General features: G+C 37.4%; 1 protein-coding gene and 1 non-coding gene across 6 annotated transcripts in view; one reads left to right on the top strand and one right to left on the bottom strand.

Moving 5' to 3' along the window:
* The window catches only part of DGKB (diacylglycerol kinase beta), a 589,512-nt gene that overhangs the window by 221,043 nt on the left and 351,240 nt on the right, over positions 1–17,229 (bottom strand). The gene's annotated exons all lie outside the window — the stretch shown is intronic.
* On the top strand, positions 10,230–10,333 carry LOC118620544. The gene has a single exon (XR_004957458.1). It is a non-coding gene; the product is annotated as a U6 spliceosomal RNA (small nuclear RNA).

Below are 17,229 nucleotides of genomic sequence, written 5' to 3'. Positions count from 1 at the left end.
AATTTAGTCGAAGAAGATGCTGACAGAAATGGAAGAAAATGCAGGGGTCAGGGACACGACGTCCCTATGAGGTCAACTTGCGGTTTAGGAGTCAAGGAGTGAAGAGCTGAGAGGATATAGAGTAGAAGTCGGCGAGGGAGGACAATGATTCTAGCGTATAACTATGACAGGAAGTGGGTGGAGAGAATGGAAACGATAGTTCTAGTCTACAAGATCGAGCAACTACATGCTCTATTTAAGAAGACAGAACACATTTTAGCAAATACAGTTGTGAACAAACTTGACAAAGTAAGCATATCCTTGTCCCAGGGTCTAGTGATCAGTTAGTTGAAGTTTTGGTTTCTGAAGGCATAACAATCAAAGTAACTGTAACTGGGAGCTTGTGGGGCTTGGCATTGAATAAGCTCTGAGTGTCAGAAACATTCAGGGACAGGTCTACTATCATGGATTTTTATCTTGGGTGGAGTAGGTACTGAAACAAAAAAATTTTTTAAATCAATAAGCAAACAATTATATATTTATTTACTACTATGTGTCTAGTATAGTTTAGTTACAATGAGGGAATATAAAGACTGATAGGACAAAGCATTCATTTTCATAGGGTTCATTGGGGTGAAATTAACCCCATAATTAATGTTATAAAGCTTGTGGGTAAACAGAAAATGCTTGAATAATTTATTATACTGAGGTGAGAGCAAAATACCTTTGGAAGGTACATCTAATAACATTCAAATTCATGAAACAATTGCCATTTCTGACTTATTTTACAATCCTATTCTTCCAATTTACTGATGTTTTTATTTATTTATTTTTTAATTTCATATTTTTTCTTGTTCATTATAGCAACAATTGTTGGATTTGAACAAAGCACTGAGATACCACCACCATTTACAAAACCACTATCCAAACTCAAATCACTTAGATATTCTTCCACCCATTTTTTTGACCTCTTTATCACACCTGGCGTGTGTGTGTGTGTGTGTGTGTGTGTGTGTGTGTGTATATATATATATATACTTTCAAAAAATAATCTTTCAGCAGAAGCTTTTAACATATTTTAAAATATATAATATAGTTATATATTTTTATAAAGTTAGGTTCTGGGTAACTTTCTATTCATTTTGCTCCAAATTCATATCATGTATACATTCATTCTATTTCCAAAACCTTTTGCTATTCCTATCTCTAAGACATTTTTATTCAGCAAGACACATTTAAAATAGATTTCATCTGCATTCACTTATATAACAAACCATATTTATAATTTATATTTCCAACCACATTTCTTTCAAGAATTATTTAACCTTTATTCATCATTAAAATGTTTGCAGAAGTTAAATCTCAAATATGTAAAAGCTTATGGCCTTGAGTTATTTGGTTATACAAAAGTAAAAATGGCTACAATGTTAAAAGTACACACACAGGTGCACAAACATGCCCCGTTAAAAAAATTAAAAGAAAACTGACAAAAATGGGAAAAATATTTTCAATATATAAGGTACACAGTTAATGTCCTTAATATGGAAAGAGCTCTGATGGCTCAATTTTATTAAAAATTATACCAATAAAAACTGACAACTTGACAACTCACAGAAAAATACAAATCTGCTAAAACTTATATTCAAACATATAGAAGCATATCAATATGAATTCCTATGTTTAATTGGCCAAACATTTCCCTAGGAACAGTAATGATGATGATGATGATTATAGCACAGATGTGGAAGTACAGAAGTATAGATTAATATTAAAATATCAAGAGGGCTATTCACAATGAACATTAAGAAGTTCAAAATGAGTATAGTCTATTATTGTAATCAGACAGTCCAGCACTAAAATTGTTGGTCTGCTACTTTCTTGTTATATAATCTCAGTAACTTACTTTGTGCTATGAGGCTTAGCTTACCTTTCCGTATAAGGGGGTCATGAAAACCATTTTGCAGAGTGGCGGTAGCCTTGTAGATTTCAGCACATTTTCAGACAAATGAAAATTGCTCTTCAAATAAAAACTGTGAGTATCTCATCATTCTCCTCTACCTCCTTATTTTCCTCTGGAACTAATTACAGATATGAGGAAAACTTAATATAAAGTAAAGTAAGAGGGCACTGACTTAATACAGTTTGTCACATTCATATAGTGGAATAATATGTGGCTATTTAAGCCCTGGGATAGAAATAATAATAAAATTATTTACTAAAAAGCAGTCAGGTCATATTGATGTAACAAGAAAATCAGATAGTAACAATTTATGAGTTTTATTATTACAACTATTTTACGTGTATGTACAGGAAGTATGTGCAAGGGCAGGTATTCACATGTATAGGTCATGTGTGAGAATGATATAATGTGTATGCATGTGTAGTCATGTTCATACATGTTAAAACATAGGGAAGACCAGAAGTCTATAAACGTTCATTTATGCAAAAATAGATTATGAATTTCAGCTATGAAGTAGAAACCATTCTAAATTCTGGTGACCAAATTCTCAGAAAAGACAAACACAAAACACAAACTTCTACAGCAAACAATATTGGGGAAAGAGATATTGTAAGAATACTCTCACAAATAGATTTCAAACTGAATTGGAATGATGCTACACAGGGAAGATATATGGGAAAGCATGTAATAGGGGCATTGCTTCTAAAAGGAAGTCAGATTAGGCTTTCGTATTGAAGACACAACTGAACTGAAATCTGAGGGAGGAGAGGAAGATGCGCAATGGAAGTAGAGGACACATGCTCAGTGAGCCTGGAGCATCAGGTGGCAACACATTCTTCAGGGTTTGTAGGGCCCTCCTCCTCCTCCTCCTCCTCCTCCTGCTCCTCCTCCTCCCCCTCCCCCTCCATCTTCTTCTTTTTTTAAATGATTTATTGATTTCAGAGGGAGAAAGGGAAAGAGATAGATCCATCAATCAGCTGCCTCCTGCATGCCCCCCACTGGGGATCTGGCCCACAAACTGGGCATGTGCCCTGACCGGGAATTGAACCGGCGACCCCCTGGTGCATGGGTTGATGCTCAACCACTGAGCCACACCAGCCGACTGTAGTGCATTCTTAAGGAGACTTGGGAGGTGGTCATACAGATGAAATGAGCAGAGATCTGTTTGCAAAATATCACTCTAGCTACAGACTGAAGGTGAAAGTGAAGAGAACTGTGCAGATTTTTAGAAATGCAACATGAGAGATTCCAGGAGCATAGATCAGGAAGAAGGTGGGAGAAATGGAATAAAGTGATGAATCTAGGAGCTGTTTTAGAGGCAAAACTGAGCCCTGGCCGGTTTGGCTAAGCGGTTAGAGCATCAGCCTGTGGTCCAAAGAGACCAGGGTTCGGTTCCCCCTAAGGGCACTTACCTCGGCTGCAACTCATCCCTGGCCCTGGTTGGGTTGTACGGGAGGCAGTCATTCGATGTGTCCCTTTCCTCTCTCTCTCTCTCCCTCCCCCTGAGCTCTCTCCTTCCCTCCCTCCTTCCCACTCTACCTGAATAAAAGGTGGAAAAATGTCCTCGGGTGAGGATAAAAAAAAAAGAGAGACAAAAATGAAATGATATAGTAATGGATTGGATATAGAGAGTACAATATGGGATAATATCTAACTCGTGAGGTTATGAACATTAAAAGACAATGAGTCATTTAAATACTCAGTACAGGACTAGGCACAGAAAGGAAATGACTGTGCAAGAAGGAGCCAACGAGGGGTCTGGCGACTGGAAGGTGCATAATGAGAGAGACAGCTTTGCCACTCGTGAGATGGAAAACAGGGAACAGCATCCGCTTGAGAAGGAACAGCACACATTCAGTGTTGCATGTCCTGACCCTGGATTACCTTCAAAATAAGAAAGAGGAGATGCCACGTGATAGTTGGATGAGTTAGCCTGAATTTGAGAAGTGTTACGAAAATTTAGCATTTACAGAGGGATCAATAAAGCCAAGAGGAAAAGGGCCTCGTAATGAATCCCAAGCTGTTCCAGATGAAGAATCATAATGCTGAAGGGGAAGATACAGAAGTGGCGAGACATATGGTATCATAGAAGCTAGGTGGGGGAAGAATAATTTTAAGAAGTACCCAACTATAAGGAATGCTGCAGGGATTTCATGTAAGATGTGGTAAAAAGAAATCTCAGTGAAGAAAGTGAGATAAAGATTACTGGTACCCACAGCAAGAATCATCGATGTGTAGACAACATTGCCTCAGGCTTGGGCAGTGAAAATAGAAAATAGAAAAAAATATCTTCAGCATCTTGGCTACAAAGAAGAAGGTCAATGAAGGGTATTATCTAAGAGAGTAGGAGTGAGGCAAATGAAAGTGCAATTTGTTTGATTAAAAGAGATTTGAGCGCATTAAGAGTAAAGATGTAGTCTTAGAACTTATAGGCTAAATCTACATTAAGCCTTTGTATTCAATTAAAAAAAACTCGACTGGTTAGTTTCAACAATGTTCATACTGTTTTTCATATATTGCACATATTTTAAGTTTACAGGGTTACAATCTTTCACAGGTAATTCAAGAAAAAAGAAAGTAAATAGATTATAGTAAAGGTTAGGAAGTTTCGATATATAGCAATAAAAAGATGAAGTAGATTATAGATGAAAAGGTGCCGTAATAAATCTAACTGAAAGCAACATCACAGGGTAATTTGATCATAAATTCCTAGCTGGGCAGGCTAAAGTGGATGGTCATGCTGAGGCATATAACTTTTTTAGTTAATCTTTGTCTTAAGCAAATCCTGTCTTGTGTGTGTGCGTGCGTGCGTGCGTGTGCGTGTGCATCTGGGTTAAGGTACCTTTGAGACACTCTTTCTTTCAGACCCCTGAGAAGCATAACCCTCCCCTGCTCTCTCCCACCCTCATGAAATCGTCCTTACCTATCTCCTGAACTCCAAATGCATGGAAAAAACCTGCTGCAAACTCTCATCCTGGGAATTTTTTTTTTTTTTTTTTTTAGTCTTCTGAGATCTTGCTTTCAAGCATATCTTCTGGCTTAAATAAACTCAAATAAACCCATAAAAATTATCTACAGGATTGGACACTTCTTACATGAACAAGATGAAAGATGAATCAGGGACTAATGTGTATCCTTTCCAAACGCCCTGGCAGGTTTGGCTTAGTGGTAGAGCGTTGGCCTGCAGCCCAATGAGTCCTGGGTTCCATTCCGATCAAGGGCACATACCTCAGTTGCGGTTGGTCCCTGGTCCTCATCAGAGTTGTGTGGGAGGCAGCCAGTCGATGTGTCCCTCTCACATCCATGTTTCTTTCTCTCTCTCTCTCTCCCATTCTGTCTGAAGATAAATAGAAAAATATCCTCGGGTAAGGATTAAAATATATATATATATATAGAGAGAGAGAGAAATGAAAAGAATCCCATGATATTAAGCAGGTCATTTAACAACTATGCAACATACAAATTGTTCTGGAGATGATACAGTTGACAAGTCCCTTCCCTAGAAGTCACGTACAAGGGTTTGTCCTCGTCCCTGCCAATAACAAAGAGGGGTCACTGGTTAAGTAATGTAATGAATCCAAACTTTAGTTTCTTGACTTGCATAATTTTCCTATATTATCTGTAACTCTCTTCCAACATCAATTTTTTTATATTTCTGTTACCAAAAAAAATTCTGTAAGAAAAAATGGATGTAACTCTAAGTATCTGTATAGCACAATATTATAAGGAATGTTTATTGTAAGGCCTGTAAATGGGGATAAAAGCTCCACTCATTCCTTGACTTATTCTAAATAGGTTGGCGATGGTGTGAAATGACTTTCTCCAGCCTTAGGGACGTGTGAAGAGCACTTAACATTCTGACAAGCTGAGTCAGTTCACATTATTCCCTGTGTAACTTATCCATTAAAATCCTATATCTCGTGAACATAATTTTTAACAACTACATAAAATTTAAATACGCTGAATAAGGCAGCTAGCTAGTCATTTTGAGATTTTTTTTTTGATGTGATCTGTGTTTAAACAAAATAAAAATCTGTAAGAGTATCAATAGAGAATAAACATAGAAGTTACAATATGTATTTCTAGAAGTAAACATTTAAAATGAACACATAAGTTAATGAATATATAACATGTTGGATAAAATGGTTACATGTAAATATATATATTCCTTTTTGGAATTTGTGGTTTCTAGTGGATATTAAAGTTGGTATGACTTCATGTACCAAATCAATGATTAACTGAGACAATTGATACTCACGTGACCTTTAAGTGTGGCTTTACTTTGATTTCATTTTATCTAAATAAATAAAATTATTTGATGTTTCTTCCCAGTTATGTTTTATAGACTATGGATAACTTCTAAAAATTTGGAAGATATGAAGAACCCAACTCCATTATTAAACATTGCTTCCCAAATTCAAAAATATATATATTGTTTAAATAGATATACTATTACATTTTCTTTGCATTATGGATCTGAAGCAAACCTTACCCTTTGCCTAATATCCTTTCTAAAATAATTTACATTAATTTATTCCTATAACTCCAAGTAAATTTACTTAATGTCTCCTTTGTTTGGTAACTCATTCAAACCTTTGTATTTTATTTTTTAGTTTGTTGGTTAATCCTCACTGAGGATATTTTTCCATTGATTTTTTTTTTTTAAGTGAGAAAAAGTGGAAGGGAGGGAAGAAGGGAGAGAGAGAGACACATGGATTGGTTGACCCCCTCCCCACAACTCGGACCAGGGACAGGGATCAACCTGCAAACCAGGTAGTGCCCTTGACCGAAATCAAACCTGCAACCCTTTGGTCCCAGGGCAGACACTCTAACTGCGGAGCCAAACCAGCCAGGGCAACATCTTTTTCAAGTTTCAATCCACGCCTTCAGTGGCCCACTGCACTCTGCTCGCCGGGCATCACTCACGGATGGTTTTCCTCCTTTATGTACGTGTTCGGATATCACAGTCTAACAGTCACCACCCATGTCATTGATTTTACAGATATGCATATCTCATGGAAAGAACCAGGATCGTAGGAACAGCTATTATATATTAGTTTGTCCAATACATCACACTGTGACCTTGGGAGGAAACTTACATCCTCTGCTCCCCTACTGGTTTTAGCAAAGGTTAAGAGTTTTCTAAAATCCCTTTCCTTCTGAAGTTTTAGATCTCTGCAGCCGATGGATGTCAAAAGAAATATGTTTGGCCAGAACAAAGAGAAAAACGAACACTGTATCCTGTATTTGGGACATGGTGGGGGAGGGAGAGAGGGAAAAGACCACCCAGCTTCTTCAATAACGTCAACTTGTACTTAAGACTTTTACTTGGCAGATATATTTGACACTTTGAATATACCTAATCTAAAATTTCAAGGGACAAACATCAATATTTTTACTTAATATATTTCTAAAATTAAAATGCAACCCTAGATATAAAAACAAAAAAACTGAGTTTTCAAAAAGGTTCATACACTAGGCTTGCTAAATGAAAATACAGCCTCGAAAAATGATTTCATGGGGGAAGAATCACATATTAATTATCTATATTAAAGATGTATTTAGCTGGCAATATTTTCATTGTGATATGACTGAAAACTATATTTTGGATCATGTGAGGAATCCTTTTCTCATTGATCTTCATTCTTTAAAGATAATCGGCAGGAGGGTTTTAGGATTTGTTTCAATTCACTTGCCAATGTAACCTCTAGAAAATTATACAAAATCTGAGTGAAATGTCTCTCTGGTTACTATATAATCAACGAACTGACTTTTTAGGTTGCTATCCTGCCGCTGAAAATGGGTTCTATGGACAGTAAGCTCATACAGTGATCTCATTATAAATTTGTAAAGGGACCGGTCATGGTGGGTTTACATGGCCCAGGCATATAATTTCTTCAGTAAAATGTTTATCTCTGTCCATTGTTCTTGTGCATTTAGGTTAGCACACCTTGGAAATGCCAGAGTAATCTGCTTTTTCCAACTTCTGGGAGGTATAACCACACTCAAGGGAGCACATAATCTTGTTAACAGTCCTGTAATCCAATCCCCACCTTCCTTTTCTTGTCCTTATTGAACCTCTTTCATTCCAAAATGCATAAAAGAAACTGGAAACTGGAATACTAGGAAGCATTTTTCACAGTCAACAGAGATCTTGCTTCCAGGAGTATCCTCTATCTGGCTCAAAGACTTTGTAAAAAAATTTTTTAATTTAATTAATTTATTAATTAATTAATTTTTTTTTTGAGTGTTGAGGCACTTTAATGAAATAAAGGAAAGTCTTTTCACCAAAAAGGCACTGAAACAACAGAATATCCATTTGAAATTAAAAAAACAAACAAAAAAAACCCTTGATCTTTTACCTCAGGCCATTTTCTTTTTTATTTTCAATTAATTAATTTATTTATTTTTGTTACAGATGTTTCTCCTTTTTCCCCCACTGATTCCCCCCTCCTTCTCCCTCCCCACCCTGTCCCCAGCTTTGTTGTCCATGTCCATTGTTCATGCATACATGCATATAAGTTCTGTGGTTTATCTCTCCCCCCACCCCCTTTTCTGGGGATTGTCAGTCTGTACCCCACTTCCACATCTCTGGGACTACCCCATTCCTCAGACTGTTATGTTCATTATATTCCACAAAAAAGTGAGATCATATGATACTTGTCTTTCTCTGTTTGGCTTTTTTTTGCTTAGGATAATACTTTTTAGGTCCCTCCATGTCGTCTCAAAGGATAAGAGATCTTTCTTTCTTACAGCTGCATAGTACTCCATTGTGTATATGTACCACTGCTTTTTGATCCATTCGTCTATTGATGGACATTTGGGCTGTTTCCAGATCTTAGCTATTGTAAATAATGCTGCTACAAACATGGGGGTACATATATTCTTTCTGATTGGTGTTTCAGGTTTCTTAGGGTATATTCCTAGAAGTGGGATCAGTGGGTCAAATGAAAGTTCAATTTTTAATTTTTTCAGGTATCACCATATTGTTTTCCATAGTGGCTGCACCAGTCTGCATTCCCACCAGCAGTGTACTAGAGTCCCCTTTTCTCCATACCCTCACCAACACTTGTTTGATGATTTGTTGATGGCGGCCATTCTGACAGGTATGAGGTGATACCTCATTGTTGTTTTAATTTGCATCTTTCTGATGAACTAGACCATCAACTTATACCGTATACAAAAATAAACTCAAAATGGACAGAAGACTTAAATGTGACTCATGAATCCATAAAAATCCTAGAAGAAAATGTAGGCAACAAAATTTCAGACATCATATACAGCAAAATTTTCACTGATACATCTCCTAAGGCAACAGAAACAAAGGATAAAATGAATAAATGGGACTACATCAAACTAAAAAGCTTCTGCACAGCAAAAGATACAACCATCAAAATGGAAAGGCAACCCACTGTATGGGAGAGCATAATTGCCAATGATATACCAGATAAGGGGTTAATTTCCAATATACATAGAGTGCTCATACAACTCCACAAAAGGAAGACAAAGAACCCAATTAAAAAATGGGCAGAGGAACAAATTGACACGTCTCCAAACAGGACATACAAATGGCCCAGAGACATATGAAGAAATGCTCAACTTTATTTTTTTAAATCCTCACCCAAGGACATTTTTGCATTTATCTTTAGATAGAGCGAAAGGAGAGAGGGGTGAGGAGAGAGAAACATCGATGTGAGAGAGACACATCAAGTGGCTGCCACCCACATGACCCCAACTGCAGCTGGAGACAAGCCACAACTGAGGTACGTGCCCTTATGAGAACCGAACCCGGGACTCTCCGGTCTGCAGGCCAATGCTCTAACCACTGAGCCCAACCGGCCAGGACTGGCTCAAAGACATTTTTATAAAAATTTTCCACAGGTTTGGATGTTCTTATAAATAGGATTTCTATTGACACAAATCCCATTGATATCAATATAGCTTTCAAAATCTGTTTTTCCCCTTCTGTACTGCTAAACTGAAAGTTGAAGCATCCAAAACAGTAGATTTGAATGTGAAAGGAGCTACACTGTCCTTAATCTACTCTGTTCATGATACAAACTCAAAGGCCTTAATTAACCTGTAAATTCTTAGAGACACTGACTACTGCATTCACTTTTACTTGCCTTAAACTTGAAATTTAAACTCTAGTTACATATTGCTGAGATACCAATTTATGTTAATTCAAATATTAACTAACTAAAGTCTTATCTAGCTGATGAGAAATAAGTAAATTGCTTATTCTTTACAAATGTACATGCTCATTTCCATTTTTAAAATAACTTCTTAAGTGCTCCCTTCGGCAGCACATATACTAAAATTGGAATGATACAGAGATTAGCATGGCCCCTGCGCAAGGATGACACGCAAATTCCTGAAGTGTTTCATATTTTTAGATAAGGGGTTAATGTCCAATATATATAGAGTGCTCGTACAACTCAACAAAAGGAAGACAAAGAACCCAATTAAGAAATGGGCAGAGGAACTAAATAGACACCTCTCCAAACAGGACATACAAATGGCTAAGAGATATATGAAGAAATGCTCAGCATCACTAATCATCAGAGAGATGCAAATTAAAACAACAATGAGGTATCACCTCACACCTGCCAGAATGGCCGCCATCAACAAATCATCAAACAACAAGTGCTGGTGAGGGTGTGGAGAAAAGGGGACTCTAGTACACTGCTGGTGGGAATGCAGACTGGTGCAGTCACTATGGAAAACAATATGGTGATACCTCAAAAAATTAAAAATTGAACTTCCATTTGACCCAGTGATCTCACTTCTAGGAATATACCCTAAGAAACCTGAAACACCAATCAGAAAGAATATATGTACCCCCATGTTCATAGCAGCACTATTTACAATAGCTAAGATCTGGAAACAGCCCAAGTGTACATCAGTAGACCAATGGGTAAAAAAACTGTGGTACATATACACAATGGAGTACTATGCAGCTGTAAGAAAGAAAGATCTCTTACCCTTTGAGACGACATGGAGGGACCTAAAAAGTATTATCCTAAGTGAAACAAGCCAAACAGAGAAAGACAAATATCACATGATCTCACTTATTTGTGGAATATAATGAACATAACTGTCTGAGGAATGGGGTAGTCACAGAAATGTGAAAGTGGGGTACAGACAGACAATCCCCTGAAGAGGGGGTGGGGAGGAGAGATAAACCACAGAACTTATATGCATGTATGTATGAACAATGGATATGGACAACAAAGGTGGGGACAGGGAGGGGTGGGAGGGGGAGGGGGAATCAGTGGGGGAAAAAGGAGAAACATCTGTAACAAAAATAAATTAGTTAATTTAAAAAATAAATAAATAGATAAAATAACTTCTTAGAATTTATTTGTTCAGTCACTGAGAAGTCCCAGAGTAGTTTGGAAAACATCTTGCAAGACTAAAGAATAAAGACTTTGATGCTCAAAATATTTCAAATAGTCAAGCCTTGTATCAGCCACTTACCAAAGGAAGTCAGACAGATAATGATAAAGGTAACATATCTCATAGAATTTTGCTCAGGCTGAAACAAAATTATTTATTTTAAAAGTACTTAGTAGACTTCCGGTCAAGAGGGCGGGTAAGTAAACGCGGTATCTGTCCTTCCACAACCACACCAAAGTTACAACTAAACTACAGAACAACCAACATTCAGAACCGCCTGAAATCCAGCTGAATGGCAGTCCTACAACTACGGAATTAAAGCAGCAGCCACATGAGACTGGTAGGAGGGGCGGAGGGGACGGGCTGGGCCCACACCCACGTGTGGCGGATAAAAATCAGGAGGACACCTCGACTGGGAAGGTCCTCCCTGAGGACTGAGGGGTCCCGGTCCCACACCAGGTGCCCCGCTCAGGGTTCCAGTGCCAGGAAGAGAGTCCCCATCACTTCTGGCTGGAAAACCAGCGGGAACTGAGGCTCAGGGAGGCTGAGGCGGCTGGAGCCCCAGGCAGCTCCTTAAAGGGCCCGAGCACGGACTTATCGGCCTCTCTCCCTCTAAGCTCGGAGGGGAGGCAGCTCGAGGGGCGCCAGAGACACACAGGGAAGAACTGAGCTGTTTGGCACTGGAGCAAGGGCTGGAGAGGGGGCTTTCTCCAGGACAAGCGTGCTGTCAGAGGCCTTTGTTCCCTTGGTGAGCCCTTCCCGGGGGCAGCAGACAGTTTCCGTATCTGGGACTCCAGCGACCTGGCTCACACTGGTAGCCCCACCCTGGGACTCCCTGAGGCCCCGCCCCACCCAACTTCCAGGCCCACCCAAGCTGTTGCCAGTTGCTTAACCATAGGATTGGCCTGTCTCAGATCCTGCTTCAGGTTTTTCCTAAATTCTTTCAAACAAGCAGCATCTGGTCTCAGCGAGCCCCATACCTCTCGTTAAGTAATACACAGGAACAAACAGAGGGAGGCAGCCAAAATGAGGAGACAAAGAAACAGGTCCCAAATGAAAGAACAGAACAAAACCCCAAGAAAAGAACTAAGTGAAATGGAGATAAGCAACCTAACAGATACTGAGTTCAAAATACTGCTTATAAGGATGCTCAATGAACTTAGTGAGAACCTCAGTGAACTTAGTGAAGGCCTCAAGAGCATAAAAAAGGACCAGTCAGAAATCATGGATGCACAGTTAGAATTGAAGGAGACATTAACTGAAATAAAGAATAATTTACACAGCTTCAATAATAGAGTATGTAAATCCAAGGAGCAAACCATCGATTTGGAATATAAGGAAGCAAAAAATGCCCAATCAGAACAGCAAAAAGAAAAAAGAATCCAAAAAAATGAGGATAGTGTAAGGAGCCTCTGGGACAACTTCAAGCGTGCCAACATTCGCATCTTGGGGGTGCCAGAAGGAGAAGAGCGAGAACAAGAAATCGAAAACCTGTTTGAAACAATAATGGCAGAAAACTTTCCTAACTTGGTGAAGGAAACAGACATACAAGTCCAGGAAGCACAGAGAGTCCCAAACAAGATGAACCCCATGAGGCCCACACCAAGACACATAATCACCAAAACGCAAAAGGTTCAAGACAAAGAGAGAGTCTTAAAAGCAGCAAGAGAAAGGCAGCTAGTTACCTATAAGGGAGTTCCCATAAGGCTGTCAGCTGATTTCTCAAAAGAAACTTTGCAGGCCAGAAGGAAGTGGCAAGAAATATTCAGAGTGATGAAAAGCAAGAACCTACAACCAAGATGACTCTATTCTGCAAAGCTGTCATTTAGAATCGATGGCCATATAAAGAGTTTCCCAGACAAGAAAAAGTTAAAGGAGTTCATCATCACCAAACCATTATGATATGAAATGATGAAGGGTCTTTTTGAAGAAAAAGATAAAATATTTGAACAAATAAAATGGCAATGAATACATATCTATCAACAATGGAATCTACACACAAAATGGACAGGTAGAACAGAAACATTCTCATAGATACAGAGAACATTTTGTTGGTTGCCAGTTGGGAGGGGGGTTGGGGGAATGGGTGAAAAAGGTGAAGAGATTAAGAAGTACAAATTCATTGCTAGACTGACAAACCTCAAAGGGAAAAGGGTTGAGGGGGGTGGGGAGAAATAAACCAAAGAACTTATATGCATAACCAATGTACACAGACAATAGTGTGGGAAAAGGCGGGAGGGGAGTGGGAGTGGGGAGGAGGGGTCAATGGAGGGAAAATGTGGAACATCTGTAATACATTTTATATTCAACAATAAAGATTTTTTTAAAAAGTACTTAGTAAACTGTAAAATATTATGTAATATATTAGTTGTTATTATTTATTTCTTTCCAGTTAGATAAAGTAGAAAGTAGATCATATTTATTCTAAATAAGTTATTGAAATGTCTTGGATCAACTGCCCCTATAGTTTTTGATCAAAAAAGGACATATTTGGCCTTTCAACCTTTGTCAATGGAAAACATTTCACTCAATCTAGAAAGCTAATTCCCACAGATATTTTATTGGGTAGAGTACGTTTTAAAAGCTCTAAAATAAGAACATGGTGGTAATGGAAAGCAATATTTAGTATCAACATTGAATAGGCACAAAGAGCCATGCTGTAATTAGACATATTTAGACATGTAGCTACAGAAAATATACCTCTGGGAGAAACTCTAACTGCTGTTACTATTTTCAAACAAATATGGGACTCAAAAGTACCCATTTCAGTGCTGATACTTAAAATCTCACCATGTTTCCATTATAAACCCTTCTTTTAGGAGTTTATAACTGGACCATAAAAATTCACTTCAAGCACTCCTTAGCATCCAAAGAAAGCTATTATAACCTCCCGGGAAAATAATAAGCATATTTATAGAATGTGTTTATAAAAATATTGATATATTGTGTTTACCTATTTTTAAAAATTCACTTGTGAAAACTAATCTCCTTTATCAATTTGCTGAATCATATTATATTCTTTAGCTCCATTAATGTAAAAGAAAAAAATGAAATTAAATTCAGTGTCCTTTCAGTGTTTCTCAATATGATTAATCTAGTGTCTACAAAAGTATCCCTGTATTTCAGCATCTGCTTGCTGGCATCCAAAGAAATTGAGAAGGGCCGATCCTACTCAATGGAAATGAGCTCATCATTATATTTCTGAAGTGTGTGTGTGTGTGTGTGTGTGTGTGTGTGTGTGTTGTTATTGCTGAAAATTGCTGTTGCAAAATTGTGTGCAATCTGCTATTATCTTAAAGAAATAAAGAGACTTAAGAAATACATACGTAGTTTTGGGGTGATTTTTTAGAATCAAGAAGGCTTGAAATACATGAACATTTATTTTACTTAGGTAAAAGATCATCCAATTTTTCCAGTTATTCACATACAGCACACCAAGGGAACACAAAGACCTCCCAGGCTTTATTTATTCCAAATATCAAAAGACCCTCTTGAAAAGAAAATACCTTTGTTGTATGTTATTTGATAGTTTAGTCTTAAGACTTTATTTCTCTCACAGGATACCTTAAATCTTAACTGCTGAGAAGTTTTCCCCATTAAGGTATTTTAGGTGCTTAATCTTGTGGTGTTCTTCTATGAGCTTTGATTGTTAAGAATCTTATAGATGCAACAGAGTCTTCAAAATATAATAATGATTCAGTAATAACAGTACAAGAAGTGCTAATAGCAAGTACCATGTACTGAGTACTATCTATATCTCTAGTATCGTGTTAACTTCTTTATTTGCATTATCTCATAAAATTCCCCCAAATAATTATGAGGTAAATGTATATTTTGATGGGAAAACTAGGCTCTATGGAACAAAATGACTGATAAAATATTATATAGCTAATTATTGGCAATGCTGGGACTCAAGTTTTATTCTGAGGATAGAGCTATGTTTCATAATTATGCTTTGCCTAATTCACTACTCTAGAAGAACACCATTATTATTTGGTAATTGTATGTTCTAACAATAGGAACAGTATAGCTGACCCAATTAAATAACAGATAGCTAGACAGTAAATAAAATAATAGAATAACTCGATGTATTTTTTTCAAAGTAAGACTATTTTTACCATCATAGAAACTAGCCTTTAAACTTACTACGTACGTTGGCATTCTAGTCCAAAATGTAAGATAAAAAAAAAATATTGTTATCTTTAAAATAACTGTCAAAAAGAATAATGATATTTACCTTTTGAAATCAGCAATGGAATATTAATTACATAAAAACTAATAAAATTATCTGACATTTAGGAAGTTTTAAATGGCTTCATAACTCTTATACTTTTAGTCTTTACCAAATTGGTGTTCAAATATCATCTGGTCCATAATTAGTATATAAAAGCTAATGAATCTAGTTATGCATAAATATTTTATATAACTAAGTAATTGCTCCTTAGTAGTTCATAAAATTAATTTGGAAATATTTTGAAAGGCTCAGCAACTGCTTTGCTTCTCTTAATTCATGAGACTGTGATTCCATATAAAGTTAGACTAAAATTCAGAAAAGAGAATTAAAAATAAAAAGTTAACTGAAATCATTGACATTTCACACAATGGTGATTACATTAAAACCACTGACATACATTTAACATTTATAACTGTTTTAATCTTTGATTTTGGTCCATGGAAATGTGTAGAAAATAAAACTCTTGATCTCCTCTTCATTAATGTGCCTCTTCTGTAAATACTCTCCTATTAACAAATGGTATCTCTACTCTTTTAGGTCCAAATTTCAGATTTATTATTTATATCACTTTCACAACCCATCCTTTTCACTCACCACCATCCTGTTAGTCCAACCAATATTGCTCCCTGCCTGAACTTGAGCAAGTCTCCTAACCAGACTTGTCCTTAAATCCTTATTCCCAATAGCCAGTCTTCCATGCAGAAATCAGTTGCCCTTGTCCAACTTACCAAACCCCAGCATTGAGTAAAACCTAATCCTCATCACTGTCTGTCTATGAGCCCACACAGGGCCTGGACCTCTGCTCTTCTGCCCTGACTTCTAATCCCTATTTTTCCTTTTGCTCATTCTGCTCCTATTACATTGTCTCCTTGTCTTGACTACACAAGCCTAGATTTGTTCCTGGGCTGGCATGCCAGTTCTCCTTCCACTCAAATATACCCTTCCTCCAGACTTCTGCAAGTCTCATTCCATCCCTTTCCGAAATCTCTGCTCAGCTGTTATTTAGCAAAAAGCCTTCTCTGACCTCCCTTATATGAAAGAATTAGCTCCATTACTCTCTACCTCAAGCTTTATGATATTAATATTACAGGCACTCTGGTCAATGTATGACATGCTATCTCATAACCTTCAAAACAGTCTAAGAAGTAGGTTTTATTTTTTCATTTATACTGAAGGATGGAGAACTTAACTTATGAAAAGTCACATAACACATTAGATATATGGCTAAGATTCTAATTACATCTCAGATTCTTCAGCCCTTGTACTTAATCAACTACCTAACCCCATTTATTCTTCAGAATTTTCCCAATTTTGCAGACAGGAATGTGAGGGTCCAGAGTTAAAGATAATTGTTTAAGACCACATAGCAAGTAAGTGGTAGAACAGGAATTCAAACTCAGGTTGATCAAAGCTGGTGACTACTTGCACACCCCCCACCCCCGCACCCCCACCCCCGCACCACCTGCCTTCTTAAGGAAGAGGTGATTTTTGTTCACCTGTTCACACTGCAAATATTGTGGCTTTCATTTTTGCTCACTTACCCAAGTCTCATGTGAGTAAATGTTTATTTCAAATCTGTATTTGGCTGATGTAGAAATGCACTAAAGTACACATGTGATATAGAACATCACCAATATTGACACTGTCTCAGAAATTA

Source organism: Molossus molossus, unplaced genomic scaffold (genome assembly GCF_014108415.1).
Source record: "Molossus molossus isolate mMolMol1 unplaced genomic scaffold, mMolMol1.p scaffold_m16_p_7, whole genome shotgun sequence".
Classification (NCBI taxonomy): Eukaryota; Metazoa; Chordata; class Mammalia; order Chiroptera; family Molossidae; genus Molossus; species Molossus molossus.
Note: the sequence above shows the minus strand (reverse complement) of the source record. Positions and strands in the feature narration are given on the sequence as shown.